The sequence below is a fragment of the Oryctolagus cuniculus genome, chromosome X (genome assembly GCF_964237555.1).
Source record: "Oryctolagus cuniculus chromosome X, mOryCun1.1, whole genome shotgun sequence".
Taxonomy (NCBI): domain Eukaryota; kingdom Metazoa; phylum Chordata; class Mammalia; order Lagomorpha; family Leporidae; genus Oryctolagus; species Oryctolagus cuniculus.
The window spans coordinates 116,708,807-116,724,286 of NC_091453.1; the positions used below are offsets into that span (position 1 = coordinate 116,708,807).

The following is a 15,480-nucleotide window of genomic DNA, read 5'->3' on the forward strand; positions in this document are numbered from 1 at the left end:
TTATTTACTGCTAGTCACACACTTTGCCTATCTCAGGGCAATACTTGGAGTACTTTTCAGACATAATGTAATTTGTTCATAATTCATTTCAACATATCTTCACTAAGATATTATTTTGGCTGTTTGTATTGCTGACTTTAATTTTCCCATAATAAAAATACAGTAATTATTTGTGTTGGTAAGTAGAACAAACTGATACTTAGGGGCCAGTGCCATGGCTCACTTGGTTAATCCTTCGCCTGTGGCACCGGCATCCCATATGGGCCCCAGGTTCTAGTCCCGGCTGCTCCTCTTCCAGTGCAGCTCTCTGCTGTGGCCCGGGAGGGCAGTGGAGGATGGCCCAAGTGCTTGGGCTCCTGCACCCGCATGGGAGACCAGGAAGAGGCACCTGGCTTCTGGCTTTGGATCTGCGCAGCGCCAGCCACAGCGGCCATTTGGGGAGTGAACCAACAGAAGAAGGACCTTTCTCTTTGTCTCTCTCTCTCTCACTGTCTATAACTCTACCTGTCAAATAAATTTTAAAAAAACCTGATATTTAGTTATCATTTAATCAATATTATGACCATATTTACAAAAGACAAGAAAATAGATAAAAAACTTAGAAAAGCTAAAAAGTTCTTTAAATATATGTAAAAAATAAAATGAGAATGTATTTAAAGTACTTCAGTATGTATTTAATACATGTAAAATACAAAAGACCGTGATGTACATATATACATGAATGTAAAAATCTCTCTATAGATATAGATATGGATATACATATAGATATACATATACATATATATAGTTAATTTCATGTAAAAATTTGAAACGCATGCATAACTTTTCATAATTAATATGTTGTATGAAATTTTTGAAGAAATTTCTATATAAAATATGTATGTATATCCCCCCCTTAAAATGTGAAACCCAAATGGTAGCAGGTTTTCCAATCCTTACCATACTAGATCTTCAAAGGAAGTTTCCCATTACCAACTAAAATTGATTCTTAATGTATAAAAGGAAATCTTTGTTCAGGAGTTCAGACTGGAAGTTCCATCAGTATCTGTGGCAATTACTAGCTGCAAATATTTTTTTTAAATATCATGCAAAATCCCATTCTATCTTCTCAGCCAGTTGGTGACAAAGAGAGTTGTGGAATATTTATTCCCTCATTGTTTGATTCCAAAATGATCTTAGAGTCTTATGGTTGAAACACTGTCTGCTAGGTTTGTGGCATCTGTTCACTTAATAAACCTGTCGTCTAGGTATTCATCAAACATGTTGACTGAGTGGGGTCAAAGACATAAACTAAAGCAGGAAGGTCCTTTTATACCCTTATCAATCTTTAGGGCATTCTTTTTTGCAACTACTTAAGACTGCTTTAGGGTTTGCTGAGTTACCCTCCTCCTCTTTCCCTCTCCCTTCAACTTATGCTATCTGTTTTGGTGATCAAGTGCTTTGCTTTTATTTACACATATATCTAGTTGGGTTATTTTAATATAAGGGAATTACTATGGATCTCCCTTTAAGCTTCATTTCTATTCTGTGCCACTAAATCTAAAGGATAGAAATCTTTTAGAGACTGTGGACTTTATTAATACTTCTATAGTATCTACCACAGTTGCAGTTAGCAGCAACTGAGGATTTGCCTAACCTTCTTTTCTATATACATCAAGTCACATGATTTTTTAAAGTAAGTGGTATATATTGATATTTCATTGTTTCTGTGTTTTTCTTTGTTTCCATTTGTCTTTCTAAGCTGTGAGCTGAGAGGGTTGAGAGCCAGACTTTGAAATGAGTCAGCTGTGTGGAGCCCAGACACTGAAAGAGGTTTCCGTAGCAACAGGAGATGTGTGGGAAAGCCTTCTGCACACTATAGCTTAGGAAGGAGGATTTACTGAGTGAGGTGCAAAGCCTCCCCTCTATCCTGGTGGTATTTTCTTAGTACAAGAATACTCGATTTGTGTTAGTTTGAGCTAATAAACATAGTAAAATTTCTTCTGAAGGCAAACTTTTCATTATTTGGAAATAAATTAAATACTGACATTGAACACATACTGTTTTGAAAATAACCGTACAATAAATAAAGCACTATCAACCAAAGGAGGTAAGCTTTAGTCAATGGAAAATAGCAAAGGGATCTTATTGATCTCATCACAAACACGTCCACTGCAACACTGAATTCAGTCTGGTAAAGGTCTTGCCTCCATACTTTTCTATAAAGTGGTCCTTAAATATATAGAAAATGTCTCACACCTAGCAGCCAGTTTTCTAGAAGGGATATTCATCTTACAAGAAGTCCTTATTTGGCCTGTAGTTAGTTGACACAATTGATTATAATGGTACTAAGCAGGCCACGTTTTCTGGTCTGGTTCCCTATTCTCTAAACTCTGAGTATTTGCATTGTGATGCAGGTATTGGGCAGTAGTGAAAAAAAAATCAGCGTATTTCCACATCCAGTATTGAAGAAATAACTCCAAAATCATTCTGGGAATCTCATCCTTCTGTAATATAGAAGTTAGGTATTGCTTGAGGTTTTGAAAGTCCATAACAAAGTCTATCTCATCTAAAAAAATTTCAATCAGACCATTAGAGTAACTGTAAATAAATTCCAAAGTATGAAAGATTTTATGAAACATTGTATCTCAAACAAGACCCAAACAAAGTTCTTTGATTGGTCATGGGTATCACCCCATAGTCTTGGGGCTATGGTGAGAAACTGGTTTATTAAGAACCATTCCAGGCCGGCGCCCCGGCTCACTAGGCTAATCCTCCGCCTGCGGCACCGGCAATCCGGGTTCTAGTCCCAACTGGGGAGCCGGATTCTGTCCCGGTTGCTCCTCTTCCAGTCCAGCTCTCTGCTGTGGCCTGGGGAGGCAGTGGAGGATGGCCCAAGTGCTTGGGCCCTGCACCCGCATGGGAGACCAGGAGGAATCACTTGGCTCCTGCCTTCGGATCAGCGCAGCACGCGCTGGCTGTAGAGGCCCTTTTGCGGGTGAACCAATGGAAGGAAGACCTTTCTCTCTCTCTCTCTCTCTCTCTCTCTCTCACTGTCTAACTCTGCCTGTCAAAAAAAATTCCATTCTCTACACTCATCTTTCCCTTGCACCTTTTTTTTTTTGAAGATTTATTCATTTACTTGAAAAGCAGAGAGAGAGAGAGAGAGAGAGAGAGAGAGAGAAACCTTAGTTCCACTGGTTCACTCTTCAATTGGCCACAAGAGCCGGGGTGGGCCAGACTGAAGCCAGCAGACAGGATTCTCTTCTGGGTCTCCCATGTGGGCACAGGAGCACAATCACTTGGGCGATCTTCTGCTGCTTTCCCAGGCGCATTAACAGAGGGTTGGATCAGAAGTGGAGCAGCAGAGACTCAGATTTATACTCATATGGGATGCTGGCATCACAGGTGGCAGCTTAATCTCCTACACCAGAAAGCCAACCTCTGCCCTAAACTCTTATTACCATTATGAAAAAAAAAAAAAAAACCAATAAGTTCCCTTAGAGAATTATTCATGGATTTCTGAATTGATATACATTCTAGCTAATAACTACCTCAAATTTGTGGTCACAATAATTAAAATTTTAGTTGATCTTTTAAAATGAGACAGTTGGAGCAAGCATTGTGGTTAGTGGGTAAAGCTTCCACCTGCAATGCCAGCCAGTTTGTGTCCCATCTGCTGTTTCTGATCTAGCTCCCTGCTAATGGTCTGGGAAAGCAGTGGATGATGGCACAAGTACCTGGGCCCCTGCCACCCGCGTGGTAAACCTGGAAGAGGCTCCTGGATCCTGGCTTCATTTCTGCCAACTGGATAGTGAACCAGTGGATGTAAGATGTATGTGTGTGTGTGTGTGTGTGTTTGTCTGTCTGTCTGTCTTCCTCTCTCTCTGTAACTCTGACTTTCAAAATAAATAAATAGCTATTTAAAAAATAAAAATGATGACTGTGTACTTCGAGTACACAAAGAGGAAAAATATATGACTTTTCTCTTTTTAGGATCTTCAAATACAAATGTGGATGGATGAAAAGAAAAGGGGAAATAGTATACAGTCAATTAAGGTTTTTGATTACTAACCACAAACTGACTCTGACTAACTTAAGCAAAAATAAAAGCCGTATTGAAAGGACATTTGATAGCTCACAGAATCAACAAGAGGTTTGAAAAAGTAGATTTAGAAAATAGTCAATAACCAAAGGTAACTTGGTAGAGAGAAATACAAAGTCACTCCATACACAATTGATAATATTGACCCATTACTGTCCCCTAAGTGTGAGCTGTAAAAGTTATCTTCACTGTCTGTCCTTGCAACTGTGTTTGGCTCAGTAGTGCTGTCCTCCCCACAAGCTGTTACCTGCAGACTCTGCCATGATACATATTGACCATATGTGGTTGAAACAAAATTATGAGATTTTTTTTCTCTGTGCTCCAGATTATTTAAGAATTTAAGTGTATTTTTTTTTGAGATCTGAAATGCAATCTTATTTGTTTGTTGTTATTAAACCTTATTTTTGACTGGACTCAGATTTAGAAGTAGACGCTCTCAGAGAAGACAGCCTACGTCTCTTGGCAATCTGTTCCTGGCGTTTTTCTTTGGCCTCCTTCATTCTCTTGGCCAAGGGTTTAGCATATTCTGCAGCCTCCTCCTTGTTCTTCTTAGTGCGCTGTTTCTTCAGAGCAATTCGCCGGCGTTTGTGTTGCAGGACACGTGGAGTAACCAGACGCTGAATCTTGGGTGCTTTGGTCCTAGGTTTCTTACCTTTTTGTTTAAGGGCTTTCTTACAACATACTGGCGTACATCATCTTCTTTAGAGAGATTGAAAAGTTTACAAATTCTGTTGGCTCTTTTAGGACCCAAGCAACGAGGCACCTTGGTATCAGTCAATCCAGGAATATCTTCCTCTCCGTTTTTTACAATAACCAAGTTGAGAACACTCAAATTGGCATCAACAATGCAGCCCCAAACTGATTTGCTATTTCTTTCTCCAGTTCTCCTTGGTCTGTAACAGGAATGCCCCTTACTCAGCAGCAGGCAGACCCGGCCATGGGTCAAGACACCTTGCTTCATAGGAAAACCTTGTTTATCATTCCCACCACTGATCCGGACCACATAACCCTTCCATTCTTCACCCAGAGCGTCGGCAGCAACTTCTGAGGCCATACACTTCTCATAGAAAGTACAAAGTTTATGTTCATCGTCCACTTCGATGAGTTTCTGGCAGCCAGTGGCTAGGAAGGAGATATTCAGCTTCATTTTGAAGCAGCTGACCACCTGGGAGGCACCAGAGAAAAGAGGCCCGACTTCCGCTTAGCTTAGATCACATAGGCACTTTCCATTCTCCAAAATTAAGGGTATTAGGATATGAGTTGCTTTAAAGTTATTTTCATGCATTTCACCAATGTCATTAATTAATAGTTAATTAATTATAATTAATTAATAGTTCAGCCCTTCAAATTTCATAATGCCTCCCTACTCAAACCACTCATTGCCCACAGTGAGTCCTCTTTTTCATTTATTTTATTTTTTAATATTTTATTTATTTATTTGAGAGGTAGAGTTATAGACAGTGAGAGGAAGAGACACAGAGACAGAGAGAGAGGTCTTCCATCCACTGGTTCACTCCCCAAATGGCCACAACCGCCGGAACTGCACCGATCCGAATCCAGGAACCAGGTGCTTCTTCCTGGTCTCCCACGTGGGTGCAGGGGCCCAGGCACTTGGGCCATCTTCTACTGCTTTCCCAGGCCATGGCAGAGAGTTGGATTGAAAGAGGAGCAGCTGGGACTAGAACCGGAAGCCATATGGGATTCTGGCGGCGCAGGTGAAGGATTAACCTACTGCACCACAGCGCCAGCCCCACATCCTCTTTAACTTGGAAAGACATTTTCCTTCAACACAGTATTCTTAAAATTGGTTAATTTCATAAAAGGAAGGGGGGTTCATATTTAGCTGGCTACTCTGACTAGAAAGATGGCATGATACAATGCAGGAATTTTCAACCTGATTGTGTCATGGTCATTAAAGGGAAAATGTGATTATGCTTACTTCACTTCTGTAAGATAAAGTCCCAGTGCACTAGTTTTTACAGCATGCATTTTCCTCTCATTCAATAAAGCAAATTATTTGTTAGGGGCTGTGAATGACCGCATATTCTCTTGGTTTGGCTTCTATTCCAGTAAATGTCCAAAACTTGACTTCAAAGTAGAGTGTTTTGGGTTTCAGTTCTGGTGACATTTCTTTTAATTCAATACTCATTTGTCAAGAACTCCTAGAAAGCTAAAGATCAGTTTAACATCTAGGTACTGATAACTCCGAAAATTTATATTTCCATATTAAATGTCTCCTCTGATATCCAGATATCCATCTGTGCCTCTGTGTACTCATCATTTACTCTTTGATATTTCAAATTCAACTTTTCTACAAAATCTTACCCTACGACCTGGGTCTTCTTCCAAAAAGCCATGACTCAGTGAAAAGCTGTAGCATCCCTCCAACTTTCTAAGTCATAAATTTAGGAGCCAACCACAGGGGGAATTCTAAAGTTACATAGAAAAAAAGGAATTAAAAATAAGTTTATTTTGATTAAAGAAATTGAAACCATTATACTTAATGAAATAGACCAGTCCACAAGACACACACCATGTGTTTCCCCAAGCTGTGGTAACTAATAGAGTATCTAAAAGGTAATGTACAAGCATGAAATTGACATTTTGAGCTTCAATGATTGTTTACAGCCCTTGTCTCCACTGTTGAAGAACAGCATTTTCTTCTTCTTACTATTTGTTGAACTCTTAGTGTAGAGTTAATCTTGAGTATAAAGGAAACTGAAAGCAGATCATTGTAAAAATTAAGAGGGGGAAGAGGAGAGGAAAGAGGGTGGGTAGGGTGGGAAGTTTGTATACCTTTAATATAGTTTAGAAAGGAGAACTTGAAATCCACACTCATGAGAAGTCTTCAAAAGGTTCATGGAAAATACATATTATGTAAAAATAAGCATGGCTTTCAAAGTGTTTATGTGAAATAAACATATGTTTTAATTACATTTTCTGTGACATTTTTGAAAACTGTCTTGTCCCTCACTGCCTATAGCCAATCTATCACCCATTCCTGTCACTATCCCCAGCTAAATATGCCTCTAATCTATCCTTATTGGTCCCTTTCTACAGTTATCCCCCTAGTCTAAACCATTATCTTGTTTTACATGGACAACCATAATTTGCTTTTTACACAGCAGACTTAGAATATAAGATGAATAGTGCCCTAGGAGTTAGGAATTGTTAGACTCAGCAGTTCTCAAGTCATAGGAGAGGAATAAATTCAGGGACTCATGGCCAAAAGTGAGTTGTTAGAACTGAGTGTGAAGAGATGTACAACCTTAAGAAAACTAATATGAAAGACATGCATTCATCTACAGAGCAGTGTAGGGTCATAGTAGATGAGAAAATCTTAGTAGAGACTGTAAGGATTAGGATTAAGGAGTTGAGAAACTTGCATTCATTTTCTGCGGATGAGGTAACTTGCACCAATGACTCATGATGATCCTGAATCTCCCTTTGGGGATGAAACTTGGTCATAGTAAAGACTCATTATGTTGAGTTGCCACCTAGCATATAATTTGTCTTCCAGGAAGGTCTGCTCTAGCTCCTGGGTTAATTTAGCTCTGCCTGCCAAATCCAAATCTAGGAAAGGAGGTAAAATGATAAAGAGGGAGATACTGATGAATACAGAGAGAAAGGGAACTGAAGTGCAGTTATTGAAAAGAGCAAGAAAGACGTTCTTAAACAATGGGGAGATGTTTCACCTATAGCTAACTCTATTTTTCAAAATCCTCTTTCAAAAATCATAAGAAACTTTATCACACATTTATAATTAGACATGAGTATATCATAATGATACTCTGCATCTCCTTTTACCAGTCTCCCCTTCCTTATTGCCTTCTCACCAATTCTTCTCTGCTATTCTTTAAACATGCTAGGCTTGCCCCAGGCTTGGGAATTTATGCTTGTTATTGCTTCTGCCAAGACCCATCTTTTTCCACATACTATCATCATAGTCTCCCTTATTTACTCCAGATTACTTCTCAGACAATATTTTATCAGATGTTCCTCTTGACATTTTCCACCTAAAGTTTCTATCTCCCTTATTCTCCATACTCTCTCCCCAACAGAATCTACTAAAGTTATCTCTCTCTCGCTTGCTCTCTCCCTCCTTCCCTCCCTCCCTCCCTATCTCTCCCCTTACTTGTGATAACCATAGCATTTGACAATGGTGCCAGACTTCTAGTATACATTCAGTAAATATTTGTTACTTGAAAAACACGAATAAGTAATCTAATGCAACCTAGTCATGAAATACCCTAGAGAAAACTCTTCATATTAATTACTAACAAATGCTAAGAAAGAAAGTTTCACTTACTTGAGCAGCATCAATCTGGTTGGATAGCATCCAGGAACTATGACAATCTCTGCCAACACCCACTCAGAACCCCCTTTGCCCCATCCATCTGCTAAGTGTTTCTATTCGTGTATTTGCCTTGCGGCTTTGTTTTCAGTCCCATCTAAACTTTCTCTTGCCCAAAGCAAGAAGTAAAATCTCAGTACATATTAGGCCTTTTCCTATTCAGGACTTCATGTTATTTCTTTTCCTAGGCCTTCTGAACCACAACATCATCTCCTCAGTTGCGGTCCTCTAACCAGACCACCTGCCCTGTTCACCACATTGCTGAACTAAAACAGATTCTGATTTTCCATAGACTTAGTGAAGTACCTGCCTCAAATTGGAAATGTGCAAACTAAATTGTGCAGGGGTAGAAAAATTGTGGGAACACCTTTTTAAGCTGCTTTTAGTAGCTCTTTGGATAGTTTTTCTTATGACAATGAGCAGCATAAGATTGCATACATGCTCATTAAAGCTTAGAAAAATTAGCAAGAACTAAGTTTTTCAGAATTCAAAAAGGGAAACGTATACTTATTTATACAAAACCAAAATAAGCACTAATTATCATACTGAAATTATATTGGACATTCATTTCTATGATGGTTTTACATGGTGTATTTTATGAAAGTGGCTAATGAAGATTTTTGGTGTAATAGAAAATTCAATTCCTAGTGTACTAGAGTTTAGGAGCTATGGAACGACCATGATATTTATAGTAAAGACATATTCAAAATTCCCACCTCTTAACTTCTTCAGAATGATTTTTCTAACAGATGTTATTAATTTTGGAGGCAAGAAATAAAAATTCCTACCAGGTTGTTTTATATTTAGTTGTAGTTGGAATATTTTCATGACTAATCTCAGGTTGAGCATGGTACAGATAAAAGAGACATGAAATGAGAACAAGAATATAGTCACTTACTGTACACACACACAAAATTTCAACTTTCAGCTAGTTAACCTCACTGCTTTGAATCTCAATTTCTCTATGTAAACAATGAGGAGATTGAGTAATAATAGTTCTCAAGTGAGTGTTGTACAATATTCCTAGGGAGTATTTTGGAAATGTATAGTAGTATTGTGCCAATTTGGCAGGCATATGTCAGAGATATTAAGAGTTCTACAATGTACATGACAGTTTTGTACAATCTAGAATTGTCTCTTTCAAAATGCCAGTAGTGCCCCTCTGGGGAAACACAGAACAGGATAATTTTTTAAAATCATTTTGCAGCTCTGACATTCCAAGATCCTGTCATACTACCTCTTTTAGCCCTACTGATGTCCACATGTAAACTTCTTCTATTTGGAGCCAATTGAACACTTTTAAATTTTTTATTACAGTTGATAATTTCTATTTGATGGAAGTATGCACTGAATATGACAAAACAACATAAAATATGAAAGAAAGGGAAAATGGGCATATGCAGTTCCAAGGTTTCTATGTATTTTGTGAAGTGATAGAATATTAACTCTATGCAGACAAGTTAAAGAAATATACTGTAATCTTTAGGGTAAATACTAAAATAAAATAAAAATAAGAAACATATAACGCTACTAGGCCAAAAGAAAAAAATTAAATGAATTCCACTGAATAGTGGACAGGTAAAGGAGTATTAGAAAAAAACAACAGAAGGGACATTAGAAAATAAATAGAAAAATTGCAGACCTAAATCTAACCATAGCAAATAATATTATAAACATTGAAGGTAAATAAACATTCCAGCAAAAATGTGTTATCAATCAGAGATACACTAGAAATATTAAAAAAAAACACAAATTTATTGAAATATGATAGATGGCAAAAAGATATAAGTGTAAACAGTACACATAGGAAGGGAAGGGTCACAATATAGCATAAGATAAAATAAACTTCAATGAAAAACTGCTACCAAAGATAAAGTAGGGCATTTCACAACAGAAGTGGGGGGTTCCGTTTATCAGGAAAACATAACAAACATAAGCTTATGACCCTAATAACATGTTACAAAATAATGAAACAAATTTGACAGTGTGAAAGAGAAAGTTATACACATCCATAGTGACAGCTGGTGATGTGAACATTCTTCTTTCAGCAATCGAAGAACATGATAAAATAAATCTGCCAAAATGTACAAAATGTGAACAACTCTCTCCAATGATTTTGAGTTAGTTTATATTTGTAGAACTCTGTACCTTCCAATGACAGAGTGTACATTCTTCTCAAGTGCAGATAGACCAATGTCTGGATAAATGAAGATGAAGTCTAACATATTTAATAGGACTGAAATCATTCAGGGTATGTTCTCTAATCACAATTGAATGAAATTACAAATCAATAACAACAATATATCTCAAAAGAAGACAAACACTTGGGAATTCAGCAACTCACTTTTAAGTGATGAAAAGATAAAAGCATTAATCACAAGGAAAAATAAGAAATATTTTCAACTGAATAACAACATTGAAACTATAACATATATAAGTTTTGTAATATAGATGAAGTAGCATTTACAGGAATACTTATAGCCTTAAATTATCATAATAGAAAGAAATGCTTCACATCAAAAAAGCTAGAGAGAAAGGAGCAAAGATATCCTTTAATCTTCAATAAGTGAAAGGAAATAAATAATGAGTATAAAAAAAGACATCCATGAAACGGAAAGCAGAAAAACATTAGTGAACATAAAGAAAATTGAAATATGAAATATGAAACTTTGAGAAGTTCCACAAAGTGAAAAGCCAAGCCTTACACTAGTTAAGGAAATGAGAGAAATGCAAATAACCAATATCATAATTAAAAGGAGACGTCACTATAAGCCTTAAACACTTGAGAAAAATAATAAGAGAATGTTATTAACAATTTTATGATAAAACGTACAATTTAGATTAAATGACCTCAAACAATGAAAAATCCAATTTATCAAATAGAAAAATAAAACAGAAAATCTAAATTGAACAATGAACCTTAAGGAATTCGAATTTGATTTCACTTTTATCAACTGTTTAAAAAGAAAAAAAAATGAATCTTTAAGAAACTTCCTGGGTCCAGCATTGTGGCACAGTGAGTTAAGCTCCTTCCTGCAATGCTGGCATCCCATATGGGTGCCGCTTCAGTTTCTGTCCCCACTGCTGCTCCTCCTCCAATCCAGTTTCCTTCTAGTGCCCTGGGAAAGCAGTGGAAAACGGCCCAAGTGTTTGGGCCCCTGCCACTCATGTGCGAGACCCAGATGAAACTCTTTTTTGGGCCCCTGCCACCTACGTGGAAATTCCAGATGAAGATCCTTTCTCCTGGCTTCTGCCTCTCTCAACTCTGGCCCTTGTAGCCATTTAGGGGGTGAACCAGATGGAAGATTCTCTCTCTCTCTCTCTCTCTCTCTCTCTCTCTCTCTCTGTGTGTGTGTGTGTGTGTGTGTGTGTATGTGTGTCTTCTCTCTGTGTAACTCTTCCAAATAAATAAATCATTTTTAAAAAATATAAAAGTATCATAACCATTTATAATTTTCATCCTGGGAACATAGGATTTTTTTTTCAAAAACAAAACAACAACGACAACAACAAAAAGCCACAAGGATGGGAACTTGCCCAAATGGTTAAGATGCTGCTCAGGATGACTTGCATTCCATATCAGGTGTCTGGGTTTATGTCCCAGCTCTGCTTCCCATTCCAGCTTCCTGCAAGTTCAGACCCTTGGGAGGCAACAATTGATAGCTGTCATTCATGTGGCAGTCCCAGATTGAGTTTCCAACTTGTGATTTTGGTCTAACCCTGCTTGTTGCCAGCATTTGGGGAGTGAACAAGTCCAGGAATACCTTTCTTTGTCGATCTGTCTTTCTCTTTGTCTCTCTGAATCTCAAATAAGTAAATCAACAAATTTTTAAAAATCAATGTAATGTTCCATTTGTATTGAATAGAGGACAATTAGCATTTGGCAAAATTAAATATCCACTCATAATAAGAATCTTCTATAAACTGTGTATCGAAGGGGATGTTGTTATTGGGATAGCTTAATCTGGTCTTCACAGCAATGGATTTAGCCTTGTGAGGAAAATTGTAGCCCAGTCTTCACTTCAGTACTCCTCTCCAGCACCTGATGGTTGTGGTGACCAGACCTTAGGGGACCTGCTTCTAACTCCAACAAGAGTCTACAGCCATTCGCTGCTACCTGTCCTAGGTCAGGTCATGTCAAGGCTTTTGCCCACATTACCGGTGGAGGATTGCTGGAAAACATCCCCAGAGTCCTCCCTCTGAAATGTGGTGTGGATCTAGATGCCAGGACCTGGAGGATCCCTAGGATCTTCTCATGGTTACAGCAAGAAGGGCTGCTCTCTGAAGAAGAGATGGCCAGAAAATTTAACTGTGGGGTTGGGGCTACCCTCGTGATCAAAGGATCAGACAGAGCGGATTCTGAGGGACATTCAGCAGCACCAGGAAGAAGCCTGGGTGATTGGCAGTGTGGTCTCTTGTCCTGAAAGTTCCCCTCGTGTGAAAGTCAACAATCTGGCTGAAGGCATGCAAATGAATGGCTCAGTACTGGAAAACAGCTTCCTGAAAAATCATTGCTCCGTCCAACACAGAAAGGCAAGAGTGGCTGTCTTAATATCCAGAACAGGTTCAAACTTCCAGGCACTCAGACAGTACTCAGGATCCAAATAGCTCCTCACACATTGTTGTTGTCATTTCCAATAAAGCTGTGGTTGCGGGCTTAGAGAAAGCAGAAAGAGCTGGTATTCCAACCAGAGTAATTAATTGTAAATTATATAAAATCATGTAGAATTTGACAATGCAGTTGACAAAGTCCTTGAAGAGTTCTCCACAGACATAGTCTGTCTTGCAGGATTCATGAGAATTCTCTCTTGTCCCTTTATTAGAAAATGGAATGGGAAAATGTTCAACATCCACCCATCCTTACTCCCTTCTTTCAAGGGTGCGAATGCCCATGAGCAGGCTCTGGAAGCTGGAGTCACAGTCACCGGCTGCACCGTGCACTTTGTATCTGAAGATGTAGATGCCAGACAAATTATTTTACAAGAAGCTGTTCCCGTGAAAAGGGGTGACACTGTTGCAACTTTGTCTGAAAGAGTAAAATTAGCAGAACATAAAGTATTTCTGCAGCCCTCCACCTCATGGCCTGTGGAGCTGTATGGCTTGGAGAAAATGGCAAGATCTGTTGGGTTAAAGAGGAATAAAGCCTAATTCCAGAGTGGAGCTATTTTGAAAGAATTGTGACTTTGCTTGGTAGTGGTTTGCTGTTTTGTTTTGTTTTATTGTGGATTTGGCCCAAAAGGCTGGGAAAGCAGTGGAATGGCCCAGATACTTGGCTCCGGGCTTCGGCCTACACCAGCCCTAGCTGTTGCAGTCATTTGGGGAGTGAACTAGCAGATGGAACATCTCTCTTTGTCCCTCCCCGTCCTTCTCTCTGCTACTCTGCTTTTCAAATAAATAAATACATCTTTAAAAAAAACTTTAACAGTCCTATAAAAGGCACAAAACCTTGCAGTCATAGGTGTCTGGCACAGTGGTTAAGTCACTGCTTAAGACACCTGTATCACATATTAGAGTGCATGGTTTGGTCCCAGCTCCTCTTCATATCCAGCTTACTGCTATTTTAACCCTTGGAGGCATCAGGTAATACTGCAAGTACTTGGGTTGCTGCCACACAGCTTGCAGACTCTGAGTTCTGGGCTCCTAACTCCATTCTGAACCAGTCCTGGATTTTGCAGATATTTGGGGAGTGAATCAGAAGATGGAAGGTTGGCCGGCACCACAGATCAATAGGCTAATCCTCCACTTAGTGGCGCCGGCACACCGGGTTCTAGTCCGGTCGGGGCGCCGGATTCTGTCCCGGTTGCCCCTCTTCCAGGCCAGCTCTCTGCTGTGGCCCGGGAAGGCAGTGGAGGATGGCCCAAGTGCTTGGGCCCTGCTCCCGCATGGGAGACCAGGAGAACCACCTGGCTCCTGCCTTCGGATCAGCGCGGTGCACCGGCCGCAGCGCGCCAGCTGTGGAGGCCATTGGAGGGTGAACCAAAGGTAAAGGAAGACCTTTCTCTCTGTCTCTCTCTCTCACTATCCACTCCGCCTGTCAAAAAAAAAAAAATATGGAAGGTTAGTCTTTCTCTCTCTCTCAAGTAAAATTTAAAAATTAAATAAATGATGTTTAAAAACCTACAGCCAACATTTTATTTCAAAGGGAAATATTGAATATTTCTCTCCTTCAAACAAGGGAAGATTTCTCAACTTTATTGTATATATTTAGAGCATTTCTGAATGTATGTCAAGAAAAAAAAGAAAAGAACAGCATAAACATGATTGAGGAAGAAGCAACAGAATTTTTGGTTTTGGATCTTATGAAGGTATATGTAGAAAATCACAAGAAAACTACAAGTAAAATTAGTAGAACTGATTTATGTCTTTGAACAAGGTAGCATGATACAAGGTTAACATATAAAACCAGCCATATTTTCATAGAAAGAAATTGGAAAATAAAAGTAAAGCAATACAATTTACAATAGCAAAAATAGTCATCAAATTCCTAGAAATAAATCTAATGACAGATGTTCGAGGCCTCTAAACTGAAAACCACAAACCATTGCTACAACCTAAATAGTTGTAAACAACTGTGTTCATGAATTGTAAGACAATATTTCCCAAATGTCAATTATGTTCAAATTTATCTATAAATTCAACGGAGTTTAAACATAGTTGTAACATCTTTTTGTAGAAACTCACAATGTGATTCTCCAAATATGAGTCAAATTTAAGGGATCTAGAAAAGCAAAAGCATGTAGAAAAATGACCATGAATTTGGAGAAATGCAGAACTTAATGGGTATCACAAAATTCTATTTTTCAAAGCAATATGGAACTGGCTTATGTATTAAAAGAATAAAGTCTACCAAAAAATCCACACATTTACAATAATTATTTACATTTTATGAGTCATTAAAACAATCCAACATTGAAATAACTGTCTTTAAAAAATGGCTGTAGATTCCATAGCCTTGGCAACTCATGGCAAGAGCCTAGGGTGATTACTGAGGCCATAAACAAGAGTGTCAATTTGTTAAGTCAACAACAGGAGTCACTGTGCA

General features: G+C 38.5%; 2 pseudogenes; one reads left to right on the top strand and one right to left on the bottom strand.

Moving 5' to 3' along the window:
- Window positions 1-4,431: 4,431 nt before the first annotated feature.
- Window positions 4,432-5,252, bottom strand: LOC100343094 (small ribosomal subunit protein eS6-like; annotated as a pseudogene).
- Window positions 5,253-7,485: 2,233 nt separating this feature from the next.
- Window positions 7,486-13,579, top strand: LOC103352056 (trifunctional purine biosynthetic protein adenosine-3 pseudogene; annotated as a pseudogene).
- The last annotated feature ends 1,901 nt before the right edge of the window (window positions 13,580-15,480 follow it).